Source organism: Myotis daubentonii, chromosome 11, assembly GCF_963259705.1.
Source record: "Myotis daubentonii chromosome 11, mMyoDau2.1, whole genome shotgun sequence".
NCBI classification, from domain to species: Eukaryota; Metazoa; Chordata; class Mammalia; order Chiroptera; family Vespertilionidae; genus Myotis; species Myotis daubentonii.
Genome location: NC_081850.1, coordinates 37,489,265 through 37,502,787, shown reverse-complemented (window position 1 = coordinate 37,502,787; position 13,523 = coordinate 37,489,265).

Here is a 13,523-nt window from a genome sequence, read left to right as displayed (position 1 = left end):
ATTTCAGTCCGTGTATGCTTAATTTCTAGTTGGTTCCCCAATATAAGATCGAGGGTCTTATTAGTTTTCGTGTAGATCTCATTAAGTTTATCGGCAGCTTCTAAACAGTTCTTGAGAGACCTTAAAAGTGTGGTTCTGAACTCTATATCTTCCTTTGACAATTTTGTCCTGTTTCTTTGTCTCCGCATTTTGTTATGCTTCCTTGGTGCACCCCCTAGTGGTCTTTGTTCGAAGTCTTATAGTTAAATCTTGATTGTTGTAGCTAATTCCAGGGAGGGTTTGACCTCCAGGCCAAGTGGCTATGAGAATCAGCTATGAGTGTCAGCAGTGAGAGAACTTCTGTCCTCTAGGGAGGTGCTAATCTAGCCTTTGCCTGAGGCTATCCGGCAAATGCCTCTGTGCAGGGCTTGGGCGGGGCGGCTCGCACAAGATCAACAGGGTGGGCCGGAGAGAGCAGTTATGGAGGCTCTCAGTCCTGTCCCCAGGGGCTCTGCCTCTCTGAGTCCCAGCACCCGCTGCAAAACTGGGAGAGAAAGCTGCACTCGCTCTGACCGAAGCCAGACAGTCCCGCTTCTCCCGTTTGAGTCTGGGTCCCTAAAGACTCGCCTGTATCTGGAGCTCAGAGTCTGCGACTCCCTCCGGATTGAAAACGCCAACCACGCCCTCCGCCGCCAGCCCGCTCCGCACACTCCGCACCTCAGAATTTGACTTCAGCACTGCGCCTCCTCTGAGTGTCCGTGTGCGTTTCTCTTTCCTCCTAGTTGTAGGACTTCCACTCAGCCAGCGTTCCTGTGGTTCTGGGTGATGTCCCTTCCGTTTTTTGGTTTCACTTTTGAAGTAGTTGTTCAAAGCAGCAAACTCCGGCATTAACCTATGCCGCCATCTTGGTTCTCCAAAACCGACAGTCTACTTTTTATAAACAGATTATCTAAATCCATATTAGTCTAAATATCTAAATCAACCAACTAGTCAAAATGTCAAGATTTTGACTGGAAAAATATTGATGGACCATGTGGATCAGGTATTCTGATTGGTGGTTGATAATTAGACATTAGAATTCCTATGGGGAGAATAATTATATGGATTCTCAAGAGGGAAAACGTTGGTTCTTGACTACGTTTATATGACGAATGGCACATCAGTACCTGAGTTCAACTGGCACAGCTCCCCATTTACCTCTTTGTGACTCTCTTTGTTTCTAGCAAAAGCGTTCTCATCATGTTCCCGCGGAATACTCGCTTTCAGCGATCCGAACCAAAATGTTCTGCCACCACTATAAAACAACGGAGTCCCAATTTGCAGAAAACTCTTACCTGATGAATACCACTTTTTTATTTTAAAAAATTCCCCACAGCATTTGTGTCTAATATCTGTGAACCCCAGAATTACTTGTTGGCTACTACTTAAAAATAGATGAATTAATGGGAAACTTATCGTGTCAGAAAAACTCATAAACTTGATATGTCAAGTATATTGTGTATATAGTTATGCACCATATGATGACATTTTGGTCCGTGATGAACTGCGTAGACAACAGTAACCCCGTACGATTATGATGGAGCTGAAAAATTCCTATCATCTAGTCTAGTGTCATAGTTGCCCTAACATCATAGCACAATGCGTTACTCACATATTTGTGGTGATGCTGGTGTAAACAAGCCTACTGCTCTGCTGGTGGTGCACATACAATTGTGCACCATCGGTAATACTTGATAATGGTAATTAGTGACTATGTTACTGGTTTATGAATTTACTATATTTTTTATCCTTAGAGTGTACTGTTTCTATTTATTTAAAAAGAAGTTTTCTGTAACACAGTATGCAGTATTAACACTGACATCAGCCTCAAACACTTCATGTTTACCACGTCTCTTAACTGCATCACTTTCTCTCGTGTTAACCTCTCGTGTTGTCTTATACATTTAGTGTAGCAAGTGTGCAGTGTTTGTGAAGTCTACAGTAGTGAGAGTAATGTTCTAGGCCTTCACAGCCACTCACCACTCCCTCACTGACTCACCCAGAGCAACATTCAGGCCTGCAAGCTCCTATACAGGTATAGCATTTTTCATCTTTTTAACCATATTTTTATAGTCCCTTTTCTATGTTTAGATAAATTTAGATACACAAATACTTACCACTGTGTTACAATTGCCTACAGCATCCTATAGAGTAACACGCTGCACAGGTTTGTAGCCGAGAAGCAATAGGCTATCCCATAGAGCCTAGGTGAGCAGTACACCATCTAGATTCGTGTAAGTGCACTCTGTGACCTTTGGAGGACGATACAATCACTTAACGGAGCATTTCTCAAAACGTATCCCCATCACCTGACTGCGTTCTTATCTGTGAAGGTGCAGAGACCTGCACAGAGTTTACGTAGTAAAGTCTCACTTCCGTAAGTAAACTTTCCTGTGATCTTGAGTGTTTCCATCCCTTTAAGGTACTTTCCTGCTCTCAAGTTCCACTCATCTATTTTTAGCCAATTAGGTAACTTTGTTGAAGTTATCCTATGAGGGAATTAGACATGTCAGTACTTCATGGCATTCTGCAAAGGGCACTGTAATTTCTAGGTGTTCTGACTCGAAAGAAACAAAGTTTTTCAAAATCTGTTGTCGCCAGACATATGTTATATTGCAAACATGCACATAAAATCAGCAGAACTTTGATAAAGTTATAATGCTTTAAATATGCACCCATAATGTTTCAAAGTTGTTCGGCCTCCTTGTCTAGTTTCAAAGCAGGCTCTGGATCAAAGAAACAGTCTGGCATCCAAAAAACACATCATTCAAAAATAACTCGAGATCCGTACTTGTCTTTTGAGAACACATTAGAGTGCACACCTCTCAAAATTCCTCCTTTATCTCTTGTTCTCTTTCGACATACACGGTGGCAACTCCCACACTTCTTTTCTCAACACTCCTCAAGCTCCGCCTACAATCCCAACTCAAATTTTGCTTATTATTCTCTCCCTCCATTTGTTTCACCCATTTTTCCAGCACAAAACTCCAACATAACAGACGAATTGGCAACTGAGACCGTCCTCAGAGGTTAGAGAAGGAGAAGAAAGGGAGCAGGTAGAACCAGAATCCTCTTCATTGTCAGACCCGGGCCCACCCCTGCTGGATAGTTTTCCTCCTGACACTCACATATGTGCATATCTGACAAGGTTCATGCATGCTGTGGTAAGAGCCATGTGACAAAAAAAAAAAAGAGCCATGTGACATTCTTCGGGTGTCAGTTTCCTCACCTGTAAAAGGGCGATGAAAAATAGTATGTCTTTTCCAGTGTGGTCTAGAGCGGTAAATGAGATTATATTTTTAAAGCATTTAGGAACAGTGCATGCTGCATGGCAAGTGCTCACAAAGGGTTAGTAGTGAGTACTACTCGACAGTAATCATGCCCGTGGCAGAGAGTAATGCTGTAAAGACACAACTTATACTGGTTGATAGGCAAGAGGCTAATTACCTTAAGCAAAGGCCTGGGGTATTTGCATAAGCAGATATGAGAATGGTAATGTTGGGAGGGGGGGTGTAATAAAATTTTACACTTTCTTTGAGTACTTTTTTCCCCAAATCATGATAAAGCCATAATATATTTCTGCCTATCGATGGAAACATTTGTATTGTTATCTTTCTATCTAGTTGAACAACAACAAGCTTGTGTTGGGTGCGCCGAGCACTCTACCAAAGACTTGATATATATTATCTCATTTAACTGCTACAACAACTGTGCAACATGGGGGTCATTATTGTTACTTTTTCAGGTGAGGAAACTGACGCTTCAGAGAGGCTCCTTCAGAGCAATATAGACATTTTTCTTTCTTTGCGTGTCTGCTGTCTATCGCGGTACCTCCCATAGCCTGGAACAAAGATTTTTCGACTGGATGAAAGGAATAGGTAGTCTTTATCTTGGTCCTGGATCTTACACCCTAAAGAGGTTTCAAAATCAATCACGAAAGTAGACACAACCACACTTTCGGAACAAACCCAGACATTCTAGGAGGGAAACAGAGGATGAGCATGTGAAACACAAGCATCTGGGTGGGAGGAAACGTTAAAAGGCACAGACATTAAGAGGGCCAAGGGATCAGGCCGGGGTGGATGGCCAGGATCACAGGAGAAACAAGTCCACTTCATACGCCAGCGGCAGCGTTAAAGCGGAGGCGGAGATTCCATCCTGCTTTCCTCATGCTATTTGTATTTCGAGGGCCAGCACTCGTGGGCCTGGGCCCGTGGAGCTGCTGAATCGGAGACTGAAGTGCAGGCTCCTTCAGACCACACAGCAGCTGCTCTGGTCTCCTAAGACCCACAGTCTCAGGAAGAGGGTGGGCTCAGGAGTCTGGGCAAGCCGCCCACCAGCTCAGGGCTTTCCGGCTGAGGTCTGATGGCTTCTCTTCCTCATTACCCACAGGGTGATGTGAGCGGCTCAGTGGATCGTCACCACTCTATGCTTTTCCCCTGGGTGAGCTAGAAATTACACCCACGTTGACAAGCTCTGCGGGCTGCTATTAAAAACGCAGAGCAGCAAATCTGCCCACTGCTGGGCTCCTTGAAAGAAACACACCCCCTTCCCTTGAGCAGCCTCTGGAACAGTGGTTCTCAAAGTGTGCCTGAACCGGCAGCCTCACCGTCACCTGGGATCTTAGGTCAGGAGAATTGAATTAGTTACAGAAACCATGATTTGGATGGGGTTGTGTGTGATGTTAAGCGTTTCTTCCCGTGCACTAGCCGGTTTGGCTCAGTGGATAGAGTGTCAGCATGCAAATTGAAGGGTCCTGGGTTTGATTCCCGGTCAAGGGCATGTGCAGGAGGCAACCAATGTGCCTCATATCGATGTTTCTCTTTCTCTGTCTCTCCCCCTCCCTTCCACTCTCTCTAAACATCAAAGGAAAAATCTTCTCGGGTGAGGATAAACAACAACAACAAAAAAGAGTTTTGTCCCTAGCAGGCCTGTTTCGTTTTAATATATATATTGGATGGCTACAGAGCAGTTGAAAAAAAAATCTCAAAATTGCAATTCACTTGAGCTGAGGCTCAAGATTTAAATGAGAGGGGATGAGGTTCTAGCTTCCATTCTCGAAGTCTCAAAGTGGTTGCTGGAGTTCTAGTCATCACACCTGCACTTCAGGCACAAAGAATTAAAAGGACTTGCCTAACCACACTATATAACAACTTCTGCTTACATCTCATGGGTTATTCATCTCTCTAAGGGAGGTTAGGAAGTGTGTGTGTGTGTGTGTGTGTGTGTGTGTGTGTGTGTGAGAGAGAGAGAGAGAGAGAGAGAGAGAGAGAGAGAGAGAGAGAAAGACATTGCCATCCCAATAATATGTGATTTTTTTAAGGAAGAAGAGGGAAATGATTATTGTAGAAAGGCAGTTTCTGCCACACCACATTTGGATTTTGGTTATTTTCCTGTGACCAATAGAAAGTTATCGACGAGTTTTATGGAAGGAGGGGACAGGATTGGCTGCAGCGTGGAAGGCGTGGGGTTGGGAAAGCAGAGTGAATGGCAGCATGGGTTGGGGGGATGACTATGGAAATACTGCAATGGAGATTGTTTTGAGAGAGATTTTGCAAGTGAAAGAGACAGTAGGCCTTGGTGATAAATCAGGCATGGTGAGTGAGGAGAGGAAGGAGCCGAGGATGGTACATGGTGGGTGGATAATGGTGCCATTCACTGAGATACAGGACACAGGAGGAGGAGCACATTTGCTGGGAAAGGTCACAAACTTGACGTTGGACAGGCCGGTGAGGAGTGCCTCCCGACTGGAGATGTAATAGGTAGTTGGGCACCTAGGTCTGGACCACAGAGAGGCAGCCTGTTCTGGATATATACGCTGGCGTCTATTGATGTGTAGATGATAATTGAAATCATAACTGATGATGATTTCCCAGAGAGAGCACAAAAAATGAGAAGATGGATTAGGCCTGAGACTTGAGGATTTTCAACATTTAATAAAAGGAGGAGGAGAATGAGCCAGAAAGGGAGACAAAATAGGGGCAGCCAGAGAAGTGGAAGAAAACCAAGATGTAAGGTCCCAGAGCCAAGGACATCCCAGCAACAGGGACCACGTGCAATGCTGACGAGGGTCGATGAGCTGAAGACTGAAACTGTCTTTTGGGTTTAACAACATGGAGACCAGTAGGGATCGTAGTGTGGACTCTTGGAAGAATGTTCGGGAGAGGAACCAGATCATAATGGGCCAAGGAGTAAATGAGGAATGAAAAATGGCAGCCGTGAGTAACCGATTCATTAACAGGCTGGCTCTGAAGGAAAGGAGAGACGTGGGGTAGTAGCCGGAGAGGGGATGAGGCCCAGGGAGGCTGTTTTCTGCCACGGAGGGGTCGGAGGAGATGAAACACTGATGGGAGGACCTAGTTGAGAGGCGAGAAGAGATAATGGATACGTACACGGCGTCTTTTTAAGGAAGGTGGGAGAGTTTAGGATCCCAAGCACAGGTCACGGGGTGACCCTAATGAGGATGAAGAGAAGGTAGAGTTAAAACTGGAGGCTAGACGAGGATCTGGGGCCAGGGATGGGATGTGCTGTTCAACATCTTGTCCTTATCCTCTCCAGGGAAGATCATCTTGGGGAAACAGAAGTCACAGGAGCACTGTTATCTTTAGAAAAAGTGCAGAACACATTAAAGTTGCCGTAAATGGCAGGCACTTCCATTTCATCTTTTCTCTCAGAGGCATGTAGTTCAACGAGACCTCAATAAAATACCGTAGTTGGAGTAAGGGATTAATGAGCCTTAATAAAAGCATGTAATCCCTCTAACACAGTGGTTCTCAACCTTCTGGCCCTTTAAATACAGTTCCTCATGTTGTGACCCAACCATAAAATTATTTTCGTCGCTACTTCATAACTGTAATGTTGCTACTGTTATGAATCATAATGTAAACATCTGATATTCAGGATGGTCTTAGGTGACCCCTGTGAAGGGGTCGATCGACCGCCAAAGGGGTCGCGACCCACAGGTTGAGAACCGCTGCGCTAACATGTCAGGTGGGTGCTATTGTAGTCTCAGATTTGCAGGTCAGGAATAGAGGTTTAGAGGGGCTAATAAGTGGGCTGAGTTTATCCCTGTTCAGTGGTAGCAACAGTATTCCGAGTGTCCTCTGCCTGCGGCAGGGTTCCCACTGCCATGTGGGCCACAGCCTCGCCAGAAAGGATGCTGACTGACAACCAGCAGGGATACCAGCCCGCAGGGCGGCAGGTCCTCCCACCTCAGGCGAACACCTTGCTCGTGGCTTGACTGCGATCACAGCACCCTCCCTCCATTAGGATTTTCTCTTGTTGAAGTGTCAGAGGGAACGGAAATGATTACGAAATAGAAAGGGAAGAAAAATGAAGAGAAATGAAACCAGAAATGCCACCCCCGAAGGGAACATGTTTATTTAAGGTTTATCTACAAAAACAGAAGGAAAGTGTCGATTTGACCGTAAAAATGCTCAGCCAAACGGGGACCAGGTGGGACTCCCCGGTCGCTGTTCTGGGGTTTCCAGGCCCTTACTGGGCAGCCTGAGGGCAGTTTCCGCAGGGGCTGAAAGGCCATGTCGGTTCCTGCTTCCCCAGGGCCCTTCTCTTTCCTCTGTCCTGTGGTCTCTTCCAGAGAGGTTCGCTTATTTCAAGAAAGTGCCATCCTCAACGAGGCCGAGGGGGAACTAGGTCACATGGATCCGGGCAGCTTCTGTGGAACACAATGCTGCCCAGGGCTTTTCAAAGGGGCAGGTGTCTGGTCATTGTCAATAGGCCTCAGTGAAATGTGACCCTCGACCAGAGGTGGCAGGATGTGCGCACCAATTGGCTTCCTCTTCTTTAAGCTCCAGTGACCCGCCAGCAAAGCAGGAGTGACAGACATCGCCGGCTTGTGTGAGGCCGCGGGTCCTCCTGGGAAACCCCAGAAGCTGTGTTGTTGTTGTTGTTGTTTTCTAGAGAGAAAGGACGCCTCTTGGGGGCTTGTTCTCCAGCGCTCCTTCTAGAAATCCAAGAAATGCTTCTTAGCGTCCTTTCTCCCCTCCCCCTGCTCCACCCAAGAAGAAAACTTCCCCAAACCTATAAATCCTGAAGCTAGTGAATGAGATAACACTGTGGATGAAAAAGGGGCCACATACTACACCCGACAAGCTCAGGGGAGGCCTGCATGGTGGGCTTACAACCTCAGAGGCCTAGAGTCACCTCACAGGATGGTCTGAAATGAAAACTTCCTAACTGAGTGGGTCATGGTGGGTACTCATGTCCCAGGCCCGTGGTCGGCAAACTGCAGCTCGCGAGCCGCATGCGGCTCTTTGGCCCCTTCAGTGTGGCTCTTCCACAAAATACCACGTGCAGGCGCACACATACAGTGCGATTGAAACTTTGAGGCCCATGCGCAGAAGTCGGTATTTTGTGGAAGAGCCACACTCAAGGGGCCAAAGAGCTGCATGTGGCTCGCGAGCCATGGTTTGCCGAGCCGCAGTTTGCTGACCACTGTCCTAGGCTGATATCTCCCTTGACAAAAGTCAATCGTTACCTTAACTGAGCCTGTCTGTTGTCTTTATGTAGTACTAGTAGTCTGGTGCATGAAATTCATGCATTGGGGGGGCGGTATGCCTCAGCCCGGCCTACATCCTCTCCAATCTGGGACCCCTCGGGAGATGTCCGACTGCCGGTTTAGGCCCGGACATCCCTCTCGCAATCCGGGACCGCTGGCTCCTAACTGCTCACCTGCCTGCCTGCCTAATCACCCCTAACCACTCTGCTTGCTGGCCTGATAACCCTCAACTGCTCCCCCCCCCCCCGCTGGCCTGATTGCCCCCAACTCCCCCCCTGGCCCTCCCCCCATTGGCCTGCTCACCCCCAATTGCCCCCCCTTGCCGGCCTGCTCACCCCCAACTGCCCCCCCCTGCTGGTCTGCTCGCTCCCAACTGGCCCCCCTGCCAGCCTGATCACCCCCAACTGCCCTCCCCTCCTGGCCTGATCGCCCCTAACTGCCTCTGCCTTGGCCCTGCCACCATGGTTTGTCCAGAAGGACGTCCAGAAGGTCTCCCGGTCTAATTAGCATATTACCCTTTATTAGAATAGATGATAGCATATCTTTGGAATGTGAGACCCCTAAGGGCACAACCTCCCATGGAGCACAAGATCACTGGAACCTCATTGTTACCTTGCTGCCGAAGTACCATCTGTGAGTGCAGTACATGTTAAATGTTAACGATCCTGTGCCACCAACATAAGAGAGTGTGACTCTCAGAGATTTCCCCACTTAGCTTCCTCCCTCCTCACTCATCTGCCACCAGTGGGCTCCACGGAACCCTCCATCCCTCTCCTTGGAATCTAAGGAATAAAGTGAGCAGTGAAACAGCCATCCTCCAGGACATTGTCTCAACCAGCTGAGATTTTGCTTCTTAGCCATTGTCGTCGGTTTGGCTGGATATTCTTTTGTCGACAACAAAAATGGGTATTTTTTGTTGAGGCTTCTTCTTGTTTCACTTCGGCTTCTTGGTTGGAAGGAATTCATGGCCTTTGGAGGTTGAATCAGGAAACTGTAGAAGGCCTGCAATTATTCAGTGTGCTTTTATTGGCGGGTGTCAAGGGGTTACCTTTTGGATTTTGCAAGTCTAGAAATTTAAGGCAATTAATAACAAATGATAGCGATTGCTTCACAAAAATATTTTTTTTCTTTGCTCTAAGACTCTCAATTGAGAGGCTATAGAATATATGAACATTCATATCTTATGAGGCAGATGGTCTCTGCTTTGATATATGTTTTTCAATTGAGATTATTGGGTTAAAGCCTGGATCCAGGGAAGGTGATGCTTCTGCCTTCTTACCTTATACCTTTTTAGTTCATTGACTTCACTAACTTTCCCAAGGCTTTAAAATCTCTTTCTGGGCCCTAACCGGTTTGGCTCAGTGGATAGAGCATCGGCCTGCGGACTGAAGGGTCCCAGGTTCAATTTCGGTCAAGGGCATGTACCTTGGTTGCAGGCACATCCCCAGTAGGGGGTGTGCAGGAGGCAGCTGATAGATGTTTCTCACTCATTGATGTTTCTAACTCTCTATTCCTCTCACTTCCTCTCTGTAAAAAAATCAATAAAATATATATTTTTTTAAATTAAAAAAAAAAAAATCTCTTGCCGAAACCGGTTTGGCTCAGTGGATAGAGCGTCAGCCTGCGGACTGAGAGGTTCCGGGTTCGATTCCGGTCAAGGGCATGTACCTGGGTTGCGGGCACATCCCCGGTGGGGGATGTGCAAGAGGCAGCTGATCGATGTTTCTCTCTCATCGATGTTTCTAACTCTATCTCTCTCCCTTCCTCTCTGTGAAAAATCAATAAAATATATTTTTTAAAAAAAATCTCTTTCTGGGACATTGAACATTCACCGAAAATAAGTGCATCAGAGGAGGAGGCTGGTAGAAGACCAGGAAAATATCCTATATAATAAAAGGCTAATATGCAAACTCTCCCCTCGGGAGTTTGACCAACCGGGAGTTTGACCGCGCGCTATGATGTCCACTGACCACCAGGGGGTGGCACAGAACGAAAGAAGGCCCTGGCCAGCAGCTGGAAGGCTCTGATCAGCCCTGATTGCCGGCCAGGCCTAGGGACCCTACCCATGCATGAATTTCATGCACTAGGCCTCTAGTAGTAGTCATAATTATAAATATAATAACAGTATTCATAACCTACACTTATTGCCCAGCTCCTGAGAAAACAGGTTTAGAGTGATGAAAAAATGTTTGTCATAAGAGGAAGAACTCCCATCCAGACCCTGGGTCTTGACCATTATGCTACCCTGCCCCCAGGGAATGCCACTCGCTAGGTGTGGAGAGCCATGCGGAGGAGGAAGCCAGCCAAGCTCGCAGGAGGCAAAGGTGCAAACCCACTCTGAATGCACAAAGCCATTTTCACGGAACCCGGAGCCGGGCAGAATTTTGGACCCCACCCTTCACCCCCTGGCTTTAAACATGATTATGATTCACTATGAAACGAGAACTGGCCAGTTTAAGGCTTCTCGAATCCAGAAAATGTTATCATTTCCTTCACCCACTTCATGTGATAGCCCTTCCCTGACTCCCCACAGCCCTTCCAAGGCATACAACTCAATAAAGAATTTCCTTCAAGTGTTGACAGCATGTTTACAGACTTCGTGTGATCTCCCCTGAACCCTGTGCACTGGGCCAGGGCGTACATTACCTCTTCATTTTTGTTATTCCTGTTCTATAAACTGGGAAACTGGGCCCCGAAGGGGTGACGTAGCCTGCCCAGGGCACCGAGCTAGTTTGGGACAGGGCTGGGACCGTCATTCGGGACCCTCAGTCCCAAGACCTGGTTTGTCCGCAGACACCCTGACCCTGTCGTCGGCATCAGGAGACGTTCACACTGGGGGTAGGAAGCAGATACGGTCTCCGCCTTACTTTCTTAGGAAGCATTACTATTTCCCTTGGGAGATGGCTCTTACTCTCATCCAGTTGATAAGCACACAAATAGCTCATAGTGTTTTCAGAACCATTTTGCTGCCAGTTTTCCGTCCTCCCCCTACCCCCCTGGGGATTTTGTGCGCTGCCCGACACCCAGCAGGTGTTTAATATGTGTTGGTGTCAGTGCAGCCTTGTGAGGGACTAACAGTGGCAGCTGGATGGAAAGAGAAGAGACTGGAATGAGGACATCGGTGCTCACGTCCGGCCTGTGCCTCTCTGGGTGTGTGACTCTGGGCAGGAGGCGGGCCTGGAGTGCTTCGGGCACCTCCACCCGAAAGGAAGATCGTAGTCCCTACCTCAGAGTGACAGCGAGGACGAGATGATGCATCACGGTCTGGAGCACAGCGCACGGAGGGAGCAGACAGAACAGGCTCCCCGTAGCGTTGTTGTTGTTAGGAGTCCGCCTTACCGCCTCCTAAAGGACTGCCAGCTCATCATCGTTGAGCCTGCCAAGCTCCCTGCACGTATTACCACAGGCGCTTCCTTTGAATCTATAGGGGCATGTGGTTCTCTTTTCTCTTCACTCAGGCGAGGAGGAGGATCACATTCAAAACCACAGTTCGTCCAAGTGCAGCTGAGCACTGCAACTTCCCCCCGGGCTGCGCATTAAGAGGGCCAACCCGAGACCCTCTTGGCAGGTGTCTCCCTCACACCCCACCAAGTTCACCAAAAACACAAGTTAAAGTTGGGACAGGAGCCTTTGAACCAGAAGCCCCGTTTGCTATTTGTGGCGCCCGTAGGCTAAGTGCGGCTGCTGGGGGAGTTTCATCTTAGTGTGTACGTGCTCCCAACAGGACCAGCAACCACCAGAAGCCAAGCCGGTACCATTCGGAGGACTCCGGAGGAGCGCACATTCACGTGGGCCGGTCACTCCCCAAAGAGCCCACCTCCCCTCCTCTGTGCCAGCGATGGACACAGCTGCTCCCAGAGCCAGGCTGCTGTTCCCCGGGAGGCCTCTGGGGCTGGCCGTTCCAGCTCAGGGGAATCAAACCTGCCTGCTTGTTTTCCTCAAAGCAGTCTAGAAAGGACATGCCGCCTGTGTGGAAAGGGGGCCTCTGTGGGGAAACGTAACACAGTTCTACCGCAGCGCACACAGCCCCCCACTCCGCGCCCCCCCCCCACCCACTCCCCTCAGAACAGAACACATCGCCACAGAGCGCCTCCAGGTCACTACCTGGAGCTCTAGCACTTTATCCTCCAGTGCACCCATCACGGTGACTCAGGCAGGAGAGGACAATGCGTGGCTTTGCCTTCCGGAGGCACCTCTTTCTGGGACTTTATAGGCCCAGAGGTGAGCTCCTTGGCAATCTTTTAGCTCCTCTGTCCTCCCCCCGCCCCCACTGCATGGAAACCGGCTTGGGAGAGAAGTGTCATTCTCACTGGGAGCTGTGTCCTTAGCATAAAACGCCATAACAACAATTTCACAGCAGCTCGAGCTGCGCCTGGAATGTGTCCAGGGGAGCCTCTTGAGTATAAGATGTTTGTTGCACCCTGGCCTGTGAGCAGATGCTTTTTTCATTTCTGGGCTTACCCGTCGCTAACTCTTAGCGCTGAGTCTCTGCCGGGCTCTACACTGAGGCTGACTTGCATTATCTCATTTAAAGCCAACAAAGACCCCATCAAGTAGGTGTTACTGTTGTGTCCATGTTACTGTTAAGAAAGGCAAGGGAAATTAAGAAACGCTAGAATCTCTGATGCTAACCTCTCTGTCACAGTGCCTCCCAGGTGCAACATGCTGTGAGCTCTGTCCTCTTTAGGGATGAAAGTACCTTGAGGGTGGGGACCAAGTCTTAAAATCTGTGCCAAGTTCACAGTCCGGTCATGGCTACCAGGTGGGTGTTTCACAGCTGCCATACTCAGCCCATTTCTCAACAAGAAGGTCTACAAAGCACATGTCTATTTAGAGCCGCTAGGTTTTCAACTTAGTATCAAACCCTATGGGGTAGACAAAGGCAGCACATGACCTATTTGAGAGAGATTAGTCCATAGGAAACAAAGAAATCAATTAAATGTTACACTAAAAATAAATATTTCAGCCTCCAGAGAAAGGGGAGAAC